The 11,612-nt window shown below is 36.8% G+C and overlaps 1 non-coding gene across 1 annotated transcript; it reads right to left on the bottom strand.

Moving 5' to 3' along the window:
• Positions 1–8,175: 8,175 nt before the first annotated feature.
• Positions 8,176–8,281, bottom strand: LOC131167154 (small nucleolar RNA R71). The gene has a single exon (XR_009140013.1). It is a non-coding gene; the product is annotated as a small nucleolar RNA R71 (small nucleolar RNA).
• Positions 8,282–11,612: the final 3,331 nt, after the last annotated feature.

The following is an 11,612-nucleotide window of genomic DNA, read 5'->3' as shown; positions in this document are numbered from 1 at the left end:
TACAAATGTTATATGAAATATGATTTATACAAATTTATACAAAATAGTTTTTATCAGATTTATTAAATGCAGTTGAATTATGTATAGGTTTTCCTTATTTAATAGATATAGTATACCATGTACAGTATATATTTATATTACAATGATACTCATGTTGCCTCACACTGATATTAGCTTATATCTCCTACTGAAAGATTTCTCACCCTAACATTACAAATATTTTAGGAAACCCAGATAGAAGAGCGGGCCAAGCTTCGAGGTAGAGAAGGCTATTTTACACTACCCTATCTGAAGGATAAGTTGTGGGGTTGTGTTTAGGATGGATTATTAGGGTTATGACCCTAGGATATTATGGTTGTTTTTGGGGATGACTATATGAATACTTGTGGACTTAGTAGAACTCTGGTATTGTATATATTATGGTTATGTAAACTATAGTTTCCACTACATAGATGACATGTATGTATAGACAGGTGTATCCCCGGTACCTATGGGTCCGGGTGGACTTTGACTTTGTTAGTATGCTATGGTATCAGAGTTATTATGATAATTATTATATGGAGAAAAAAACACAACAGAAATTGCGGGTCGATACAATCATTGTAAAATAGTAATATACAGACATAATAGTATATAGTATTATATCCCTGATGGACCAGAACAGATTACAGAGCACGATATTGTAGCTATACAGTATAGATAGTGGAACCACACACCTCAAATAGAATTTGGAATTGATATTCGATATTGCCTAGAGGAGATACGAAGGCTCCCTGACAGTCAAGTCCAGGTTGAGGAGGTCAATCATACTACAGAGGTTTATAGTTTGACTTAGCTTGGTATGCTAGCCAGAGTTAAGTTTCGCCCACGGGCCGCACAACCAGAGCACGCGGGGTAAATTCATGCATATAATTATCCATCCAGGGAAGCTTTCAAAGTTATATAAATAAATGTATATAGTTTTACAGAGAACAGGAACTATTTATTATAGTTTAAAGTATATTTAAATAGAAAGTTTATTTTAAAAGGCATAGGTGTGAGTTATTATATCTTTTACATTGAACTATTATCACAGTTACAGTTGAATTAGTAATTATGTTATTCAAGTAAAACTCATCTGCCACATACTGGTTGTAATTCATTCCGTCTTACTGAGAGGTGTCTCACTCTAGAATTCCAAACATTTTAGGTGATCCAGATAAACATACATAGCGAGCTCGGAGATAGAGGGGACTTTAGTACTACCCTAGCTACAGTTTAAGTTTTTGAGTTGGGAGTTGTATTTTATGGTATGCCCCTAGGACATTTGGTTTCTTTTGGGAGATGTATGTGTATATTTTTAGAAATAATGAAACTATGGTATTGTAAATAAGGTTAAAGTGCTTTTATGTTTTTCGCTGTATAGATGGTACGTTATATAATAGCTATCCTCGGTACCACTTTCGGTTTGAGACAATATAGTGAATAGTATTATGGGTATCAAAGTAATATTATATTGTTGCAGGATATATTATAAATAATAAATAAAAAATGGTAAAAATTTTTGGGTCGTTACACGTTCGACCATAACTTTTGGCTCAGACGACTCAACAAACTCAGGATTAGAGGTTGGCTTTCTAAGGGACCTACGGGGTCTCACAATCTCATGGTCTATAGGAATTAGCTCTGGATCAAAAGATCGCAAGCCCATCATACACACTTTAAGCACAAAGATTCAAGACTTTAATAAATCAAATAAAAATTAAAATTAAAAATATATGCAAAGAAACAAAGCAATAATACTCTAAACATGAAATTGGCTAATAACTATAATCAAGTCCTTAGCAATAGTGCCAAAATTTGGTTGGCTCGTTAAGGCTTGGGTCTTTAACCACCAAAAATAATTTTATAGAACCTAACTGATCCCAAGTTCTATAAAAAGTGGGAAAGTCAGGTGTCGATCCTTAGGGACTGTGACGCGGTTATCAACCACTTCTAGATTAGTTTATTAAAGCTTCGTGTAAAAGAAAAGTAAAAAGGAGAGGTTTTGGAAATATTTTCTCTGACAATTACTTGAAAGCGTGTAAATCAATATTAACCCTACTCTTGTTAAGCAGTGCTCAATCATAAATCATATTTAGGATGTCATGTGCATAAACTAAGTTCGATCAGTTATCCGTATCAAGCTAAACGATTCAAGGAGCCATTCGAGGGTATAGGGTAGCAAGGGTGCACCAATTGTCCGGAGCACGGTCGAGAACTGAAGTATACCCTACCACAATGATCATGAGAACCTCTATGGGAAACTGTAGCCCTTTACGTATACTTGACTGAATCAATAGTAGTGCTATCCTATCTCTAAAATTTCATCACAATCAAAGCAATAAATCAAAGCATGTAAAGAAAGTAGTAAATGAAAGAAGTAAATAGAAAGCATGTAAAAGATTAATCCTGTTGCAACTGAGTGTCTGTCATTAACACAAAAGAATACAATCGAACGATCATCTAATCTATGAGGAAAGCATGTAAAAATGGCTTTTTATTTCAAAGAATCGTCTATCACTAACAATCAAACGTACAAAAGAAAATCAAGACAGGAATGTAAAGGAAAGCAATTAAATATACTATAAGGTTGGTTCTCAATGATGTTTTAGGTCTCATATCAACCAAAAAGAGTCTAAAGAGGAAACCAGAGAACATGTTCATAGCTATTATTTATACCCATTAGGGTTTACAAAGTTTGAAATTCAAAATAGGAAAGTTTGCAGCAAATCTCACGCAGAAGATCATTGTTATCGACCAAGTCACTCCTATGCTTCCCTTGATCTCGCCCTGGTCAAGACTCGTGGGAAATCAAGAATTCGAATCTTCAATGTCGTTGACTATATCGTGCCAAAGGGTCTTAATGGTCATGTTGATGGTCGAGACTTGCAGGATCTTGAACTTCAAGAAATCTTAGAAACTCGACATGGTCACCCTTAAGAGTCTCCCTGATCGAGCACTTGGTCAAGACTTTCAGTATCTAAAGCTCAGTATTCTTCAGGCCACTCAACTTGGTCACCCTGAAGTGTCACTAGGTCGGACTCTTGGTCGAATCTTGTAGCAATTTGTCTTAAGTGTTGACCTTATAGGTCATATCCCGTTTTGATGATGACAAATATCTTTGTATCTTACCTATGCTTTGAGTTTTTGTGTAGGTTCATTCGTACATCATATGGTGGCATAAGGAGATACAAGGGAAATGAAGACCAAATTGTTTTCATTTGTATTTAATGTTTAATTTAATTTTGAGTCTATAATAATCATGGGCTGTAATAATTAATGCATTGCATGCATGGTAGGACTATAAGCTCAACGACCTTAGATCGATCCTAAGTCCTTACACATCACTTGGAAAATCCCCTTTAACTCATAAGTCATATCTATGCAAATAGGGTAAAATTTGAGCAAAAACAAGACCTATCTTGAAGTTTGAAAGGGCTTCAACTGACCAAACTTAGCGTGTTAAAAATGCCTCAGTCGGCCGAATAGGTAAAAAGTCAATGAGTTGACTTGGCTCGAGCGACCGGTCTAAAATGAACATACTTTTCACGGTTGACCAACATAAAAGTGGACACTTTTTACCTTCCCCAGTTGCCCGAACTCTATGTTCAAAATCATCCCAGGCAACCGAATTATGATGTTCGGCAGACCAAACCATTCATCGGGTGACCGAACCTTGAGCATTTGGAAAATTGCCTTGGCCCAACCACCTAGACTCTTCCTCAGGCACTCAAACTCAAAAACTTACCTTTCCTTGCAAGAAATGGGTAGAACGATGCTTAATGAACATAAATTACCCAAATATTTCTAGGTCGAAGCTATGAGCACTGCTTATTATGCAATGTACAAAGCATTAATCAGGCTCTCTCTTAATAAAACTCCCTATGAATTATGGAATGGCCATAGAACAAACATATCTTATTTTCATGTCTTTTGATGTAAATGCTTTGTACTTAGGGATAATGAGCACCTAAGAAAGTTTGACTCAAAATCTGATAAAGGAATCTTTCTAAGTTATTCTCTTAACAGCAAGGCTTACAGAGTATTTAATAAAAAAACATTAACTGTGATGCCTTGATTTTCATACCATTTTTTTTATATATAATAATCAACAACAATAAACAATCATCTGTCATGTTACAAACTCTGATACCATATCAACAAAATACGACCCGAAGTAGGGTACCGGGTAATCAGTTCATTATATATACACATTCCTAACTATGGAAATTAATATTTACATACCATTTTGAATACAAATACTAGAGTACTATGTATCTATACATACACATATACATCTCCACAACTCCACGAAATACCCTAACAGATTTCACAAAACACACCCTCCAACTCAAAGAAACTTACTCTATCTATCAGGGTACTAGCTGCCCAGGAACCACTCCAAAGTTAAGGTAAGGGTGTTAAATGTTGGTATTTGATTTATTAAATAAATAATATGGGTTTAGAGATATTTAAATGATTATAATTGTGGGGTTAAAGTTGATTGAATTGGTAAAAATGTAAATTTCTAGGTTTTCGTGCGAACACTCCAGGCACAGGTTTAAGTCCCTGCGGGCATTTCCTAAGGGAATGAGGTAAAAGTAATGAATAGTGAATTATTTGATGTTTCATTGATTAAATGGAGTATGTGGGTCTGGGAAAATGTGAACGTGATATTATTCTAGGAAAATACATAATTTCAGGGTTTCTGAGTTCTAAACACCGCGGGCGTGATTATATAGAGTTTTAGCAAGCCTCTCGATAATCAGGTAAAGGGAAAAAGTTAATCCAGATAAATTTAGGAATTTTATCAATTAAAGTATAACATGTGCTTATGGGATTTTAGCGTATGATTTTTTGTATATTACATAATATAAATTTAGAGTATGAAATTTGGATTTTACATCTGTTGTATATTTGTGAAAATTCATAAATTTGGGTTATAAGAAAGTTTTACAAATGATATGTATTATTTTTATATAGCGGGAAAAAATAGTTTTACCCTTACATATTATAGTATAAGAGTTTCATTAAAATTGTGTGTAATAAGAAATATCAGATATAGTACAAAGATTTAATATAAAATTTTATATAGTTGTTATCGAACCATGATATTATATCTTTTTCATAACCATGATTATATATAGTTTTTACCAAACCATGATTATATACAGCTTTTACAAAACCATGATTTACAATTATCACAGAACCATGATATATAGTTATTACAGAGCTACGATAATAACATAATCATGGTTATTTCAATTTATACAGAATCATGGTAAAACAGTAATATACATACATAGTAGTATATAGTATCATATCCCTGATGGATCAGAACAGACTTCAGAGTATAGTACTGTAACTATAAAATATAAATAGTGCAATCACATATCTCAGATAGAGTGTGAAATTGACCGTTGATTGTGCCTAGAGGAGAGACGAAGGCTCCCTGGCAGTCAGGTCCAAGTTGAGGAGGCTAATCGTATTATAGAGTTTTATAGTTTATCTTAACCTGATAGGCCAACCAGAGTTAAGATTTGCCCACGGGCTGCACAACCCGAGCATGCGAGGTTAATTCATGCATATAGTTATCCATCTAAGGAAGCTTTCACAGTTATATAGATAAATGTATATAGTTTTACAAAAAACAGGAACTATCTATTACAGTTAAAAGTGCATTCAAATAAAAAGCTTATTTTAAATGGCATAGGTGTGAGTTATTATATGTTTTACATTGAAATGTTATCAAAATTATAGCTGAATTAATAATTATATTATTTAAGTAAAACTCATCTGCCACACACTGGTTGTAATTTTTTCCGTCTTACTAAAAGGTGTCTCATCCCAGAATTCTAAACATTTCAGGTGATCTAGATAGGCGTACGGGGTGAGCTTCGAGATAGAGGGGACTTTAGTACTACCCTAGTGATGAGTCCCTAAAATATATGATTTTAGATCCTTATTTATCTTTGTTTATCCTTATTTTATTATGTATTCATACAGAGTTTTTATTGTTCAGAGTTATGCAAGGTTTGTTTGTCTTTTTAGGAAAAACAAGTTAAAACCATGGAGTTAAGCATTACGAGAAGCCAAGGAGGATTTGGAGGATTCAAAGCTCAAATTTAGATGTTTAGCCAAGCTCTAGAAGCTTCATACCATAAATAGACAAGAATATGGTGCTCAACTATGTGGAGAAACCAGCAAACCACAAAGGCAACTTATTCTTCCACAGTAAACTTCTAGGTTCAGATTGAGATCAGAATGCTGCAAGGTTCGACCAAGTGCGACCAAGTGACAACCTAGAGTGAACACATTGAGATATTGAGATAGAACTGAAAATCAAAAGTACCAAGAGTCTCGACAAAGTGATCGACTAAGAGACCTTCAGGGGCAACCATGTCGAGATATTGAGATTTTTTTAACATTGAGATACTGCAAGTCTCGACCATAAGCTCGACCATCAAGACCCTGAGGCATGATGAAGTCGAAGACATTGAAGATTCAAATCCTTAACTTCCCAGGAGTCTCGAATAGGCCACGCACGAGAATGACAGAGGAGCGACTTTGTCGACAGCAACAATCTTCTACGCGAGATTTGCAGCAAACCTTCCTAATTTGTAAAAAAAAACCTTGTAAACCCTAGAGCCTATAAGTATTCGCTATGAACACAAGATCTGGGTTCCTCTTTGGCCTCTCTTAGGTTAATGACAGACCTAGGAAGTCATTGAGAGCCAAGTTAGAATAGAAGTAGAGTAGTTTTAGTTCTTGTATGGAGTGTCCAATGGTCTGTGACAACCGACGACGTTCATACAATAACCATGTATATTGGGATCTCCTTTTGTACTTCTCGCATTAGTGATAGATGTTTGGAATGATAAAGGGATGATATTTTTACTCATGCTTTCATTTACTACTTTCCATTTACTTGTTGTGTGTTTGATGAAAGATTGCAGATAAGGATAAGCACTGCTACGTATCAGTTAGAGGGAAATAGTCGGCTATGGAACCGTGGAGGTGTTCGTTATTGTTTGTACAGGGTATACTCCAGTTCTTGATCATTCTCCAGACGGTTGGTGCACCCTTGCTACCTTTTGCCCTTGATCTCCCTTCTTTCACTTTGGCCTGCTCGGGTTAGTACTTCTATGAAAGTTTGGATTAGTGTAGTTAGAAGCATAGCACCCAACATCTGATTTAGATCACAGTATCGCTTTGTAGGAGTAGGGTAACTTAGAAATTTACTTGCTTTCCAATAGTTTAGATTTATTTGCTTTCTTTTACATTCTTTCTAGTAGTTGTTAGATAATCACCATTGCAAAATACCATTTTTTCACTTCTTTTTCATAACAAAGCTTTAGTAAACTAAATTTGAAGTGGTTTAATAAATGCATTTCTAGTCTCCGTGGATCAAAACCCGACTTACCCACTTTCTACTGAACTTGGAATAGTTTGGTTTTATAAATATTATTTTTGGTAGTTAAGGACCCAAGCCTTGAAGAGCAGACCAAATTTTGGCACCGTTGTCGGAAACTTGGCTAAAGTTATAAGTAAACTTCCGCTTTAGAATATTATTGCCTTGTTCTTTTGATTTTCTCTCCTTTTGTTTTTACTTGCTTTTTTAATTTCTATTTTCGTTATTTTATTTTCTATTTTCGAAGTCTGAATCTGTGTGCTTGCAAGTGTGTATGTTTGGTCTACTTTCTTTGGAACCCGAGATAGTTATACTAGATCTTAAGATTGAAAAGTCTTGTAGGTCCCTTAGGAAACCTATCTCTAATCCAGAAAAAGCTGAGTCATCTAAACTGAAAGCAATGGCCGAAGATAACCCTCTGATTCCCGCTAAACAAATTTTGGAACCCCACTCTCCCCACCTACCTGTGTTGGGAGAGCGACATCGTTAGCCTCTTAGGGACTACTTTGTATCTAGTGCATAAACATCGTTGTCTTGCAACCAATTCTAGGATTTCTAGGTAGCACAATTTGAGATTAAGACTTTGATCATCTTGATGCTGCCCAACTTTTATGGGAACTCTACTGAAAATCTTTATCAGCATCTAGATGAGTTCTTGGAAATTTGTTCTACCATCCACATCCCTAATTTTAGTGATGATACTCTCCATTATAGGCTTTTCCCATTCTCTCTAACGACTGATTAGCTTCAGAGAGCCATCATAATTTTCTCACAGATGGATGGGGAACTCTTTTTCGAGACTTGGGAGCACTTTAGGGACCTACTCCATACATGCCCACATCACTAGGTCCCCAAGTGGCAAATAGTGCAACCGTTTTATGAAAGGTTGGCTGAGAGAGATAGGTCTATGGTTGATACGTTGTGCAGAGGTACTTTCCTCACTAAGCACGAGAACAAGGCCTGGATTCTCTTTGAAAACCTGGTTGTAAATTATCAGCAGCTCATGGCTACCACTCGTAGACTACCTAATCCATCAATTTCTAAACCAAAGGGAGTTTACGAGTTGGCTAGTAGCCAAGACCTAGCCCCCACTCTGCATGTCATATCCAAATAATTACATCAGTGTTTGTCCCTAGGACTGCAAACAACAGCGTATGCAGAGGTATATGCAATCTGCTCCGACCCTTCCCATACATGTTATAATTGCCCACACGTGCATTCCCCACCTGAGCTTGTGCATGAGGAAGTAAAGGCCACCCACAACTGGTATGATAAGCCCTCTAATGACCCATATTCAAACACAAACAACCCTGGTTGGAAACAACATCTTAACTTCTCATAGTGGCTGCAAGCTTCGGGTTTTCAAGCCCAAAGACCTCCACAAGCCCCAAATGCTTTGCCTCCATAACCATACCAAAATATCCAAAGTTATCCTAATTCAGTTCCCAGATTTTCAGCCACCCAACAGTCGTCTCCCTCAAAACCCAAGTACGAAACATTTTAAAAGACAATGCTGAGGTCCCTTAAGAATATTGAAGCTGATTGACAAGCGGATCAGATACTCCTTCACTTTCACTCCCAATCCATTGGGAAGCTAGAAGCCGCTTTGGGACAAATAGCTACCACCTTGAGTCGGAGAGATGAAGGCAAGTTGTCTAGTCAGCCTATAGTAAACCCTACGGGACAATATAGGGTAGAATGTGAACTGGACGCTGGCCCCTCATCATATTCTGAGCAGGCCCAGGCGGTAACCACATTTCAAAATGGCAGACTGATAGCTAAACAGGGCAAGGAGCAGCTGAGCATGGGGGAGACCCAAGATGAACAACTAGAAACACCCAATGTGGATTTAGGCATTCTTTCTTCCTCTAGTTGGGTACAAAGACCATTGAGTCTCATGCCTACCACCAGAAGGACCACACCATACTTCACCCCCTATAAGGCTTTTCATGGCTACCCAGTGACACATTCGGCAGCCTCACTTGCACCCTCTATATTTAGAAAAGAGGCTTCCACTGAGTCTATTTGGGACATGTTTAAACAAGTGAGAATGGATAAGCCTCTCCTCAATGGCATTAAACAATCACCTGCATTTATAAAATTCCTTAGGGACTCATCAACGCAGGGGATATAATCAGGGGTGCACATGGATGGTTTGCTTAAGCAAACCGAGCATATGAGTTCAATAATACTAAAGCACCTTGCTCCTAAACTAAAAGACCCTGACTCTCCTACTATTTCATGTGTAATTGGTGATTACACCATTTATGGGGCCCTTATAGATTTAAAAGCAAGTGTGAACATCCGTTCATACTCGACCTATCAAAAACTTAACCCAGGAGTGTTGCGATCCATCTCGGTTTCTTTATGCCTTGCTAGATGATCTCTTAAGCAACCCCAAGGTGTTGTAGAAGACGTGGTAGTCAAGGTGGGAGATTTCTATTACCCTTTTGATTTCATCATTTTAGACATGGAGACTTCAACAAACCTGACCCCTGTCCTTTTGGGACGACCGTTCCTAGCCATGGCTAAAACCTACATTTAATGTAGGACAGGGATTATGGACATCTCATGGGGCCATAAGCAATGTAGGCTGAACATATTTAATGCTTCCTAACATCCTCTGAACACCGCCCAAGCTGTGGTTGAAGACAAGATTGAAAAAATTGTTAGGGAAGAAACTCCTTCAATGCTATGGAAACACCTTTGGGAAAGTACGCTTCAACTTGACAGCCCTATCATTGTTGAGTTTGTGGACCCTTTAGAGAAATTTACAACAAAACATGAGTGGGTCCTTAATTCTGAACATAAGTTGGGGGTATGAAACTTTGAGTGTGAGCAAAAAAATAGAGAATCCAATGCTACTTGAGAACCAGGATGCGTCCAAATTGAGCTTCAATGCGTCTGGCTAAAGACGATAAACTTAACACTTCCGGGAGGAAACCTTGATAATTTTCCTTTTCCTTTTATGTCCTTAGAGTATTTAGAATAGATTAATTAGAAGTTAGAGTCCTTAGAGTCATAGGATAAGTTGGGGGTATGTGATTACAGTAGGTAAACTTGTTGATACTAATAACATATACAAGGTGCTTTTGGCTGGCATTGTGTCTTTTGTACTAAAGTGTAATTGCATGCATGCTATTTTGGTTATTATATTTTGTTGGCACACTGTTTGTTCTTACTAACATCATGCACTATCCTATCCCTTGCTTGGGTTCTATTTTTATGTCCACACTTCAATAAGGACACTGAAGTTCTAAGTTGGGGGTAGGAGTGGCACACTTCATGGCACATTCATGCACAAAATGACATAATTTTAAAATTTTTAAACTAAATTCCAGTGAACTATGCTAACATATTTTATACCCTCTACATACACCTATATAACCTAATGTTACATGCATAAGCTCTTCACTTATATGATTTTATTATGCTCACTAACAATGTAGTAAATTAGTTGTGTAAAAGGTGTATAACATGGCCGACAACTTGATATTACTCTAGGTAGTTGACTAGTGGTTTGTTTGGCTTAATACTGCAATGTAAACTTTAGTATTTACAGGGTACTTCACAGGGTTAAAACCACACTTACACATGATTTGTAACACTCAGGGTTCTTTAAGAGCATTTAGAGAACAATCGTGGCAACTATGACACCTTGTGAGGTGCTATTGAGCCATTTGTTCATTGCTCGAGTTTTCGACGTCAAACTTTAAGTTTATAAAACATAACTTTCTTTCTTCTGCTAGATTTCCTTTAAAAACTAGTTGTTGCTCTTGTATTTGCTAGCCTAGAGGTGACATCAAGTGGGGAGATATAAACCTGGGTCTTGTAGCTTACTCAAGACATAAAGGTCAAGTCACTCGTAGAGACCGACTTTTTCCATGGACTCCTGTTCGAGCTACATTCCTATTGGAAACATAAAGACAAGATAAGAATGTGATGATTGTCTTAGCTGACCATGTTAAAAAAAATGAAAAATAAAGAACAATTTAAGCAGAGTAAAATAAAAACAAAAATATACACCTGCTCCGAGAAAGATAAAAAAGTCAAGCTGAAGACACACACTACTAGTCTGCACGTATGAAGGATCTTATAACCAATTCATTTTCTAAATCCACACAAGTCTGGGAATAAGTTCATTTAGGGTGGTCTTGATTAAATATAGCGAGTGAGTGAG

The sequence above is a fragment of the Malania oleifera genome, chromosome 10 (genome assembly GCF_029873635.1).
Source record: "Malania oleifera isolate guangnan ecotype guangnan chromosome 10, ASM2987363v1, whole genome shotgun sequence".
Taxonomy (NCBI): Eukaryota; Viridiplantae; Streptophyta; class Magnoliopsida; order Santalales; family Ximeniaceae; genus Malania; species Malania oleifera.
The sequence above is the reverse complement of the archived record's forward strand: the minus strand, read 5'-3'. Positions and strand labels throughout refer to the sequence as shown.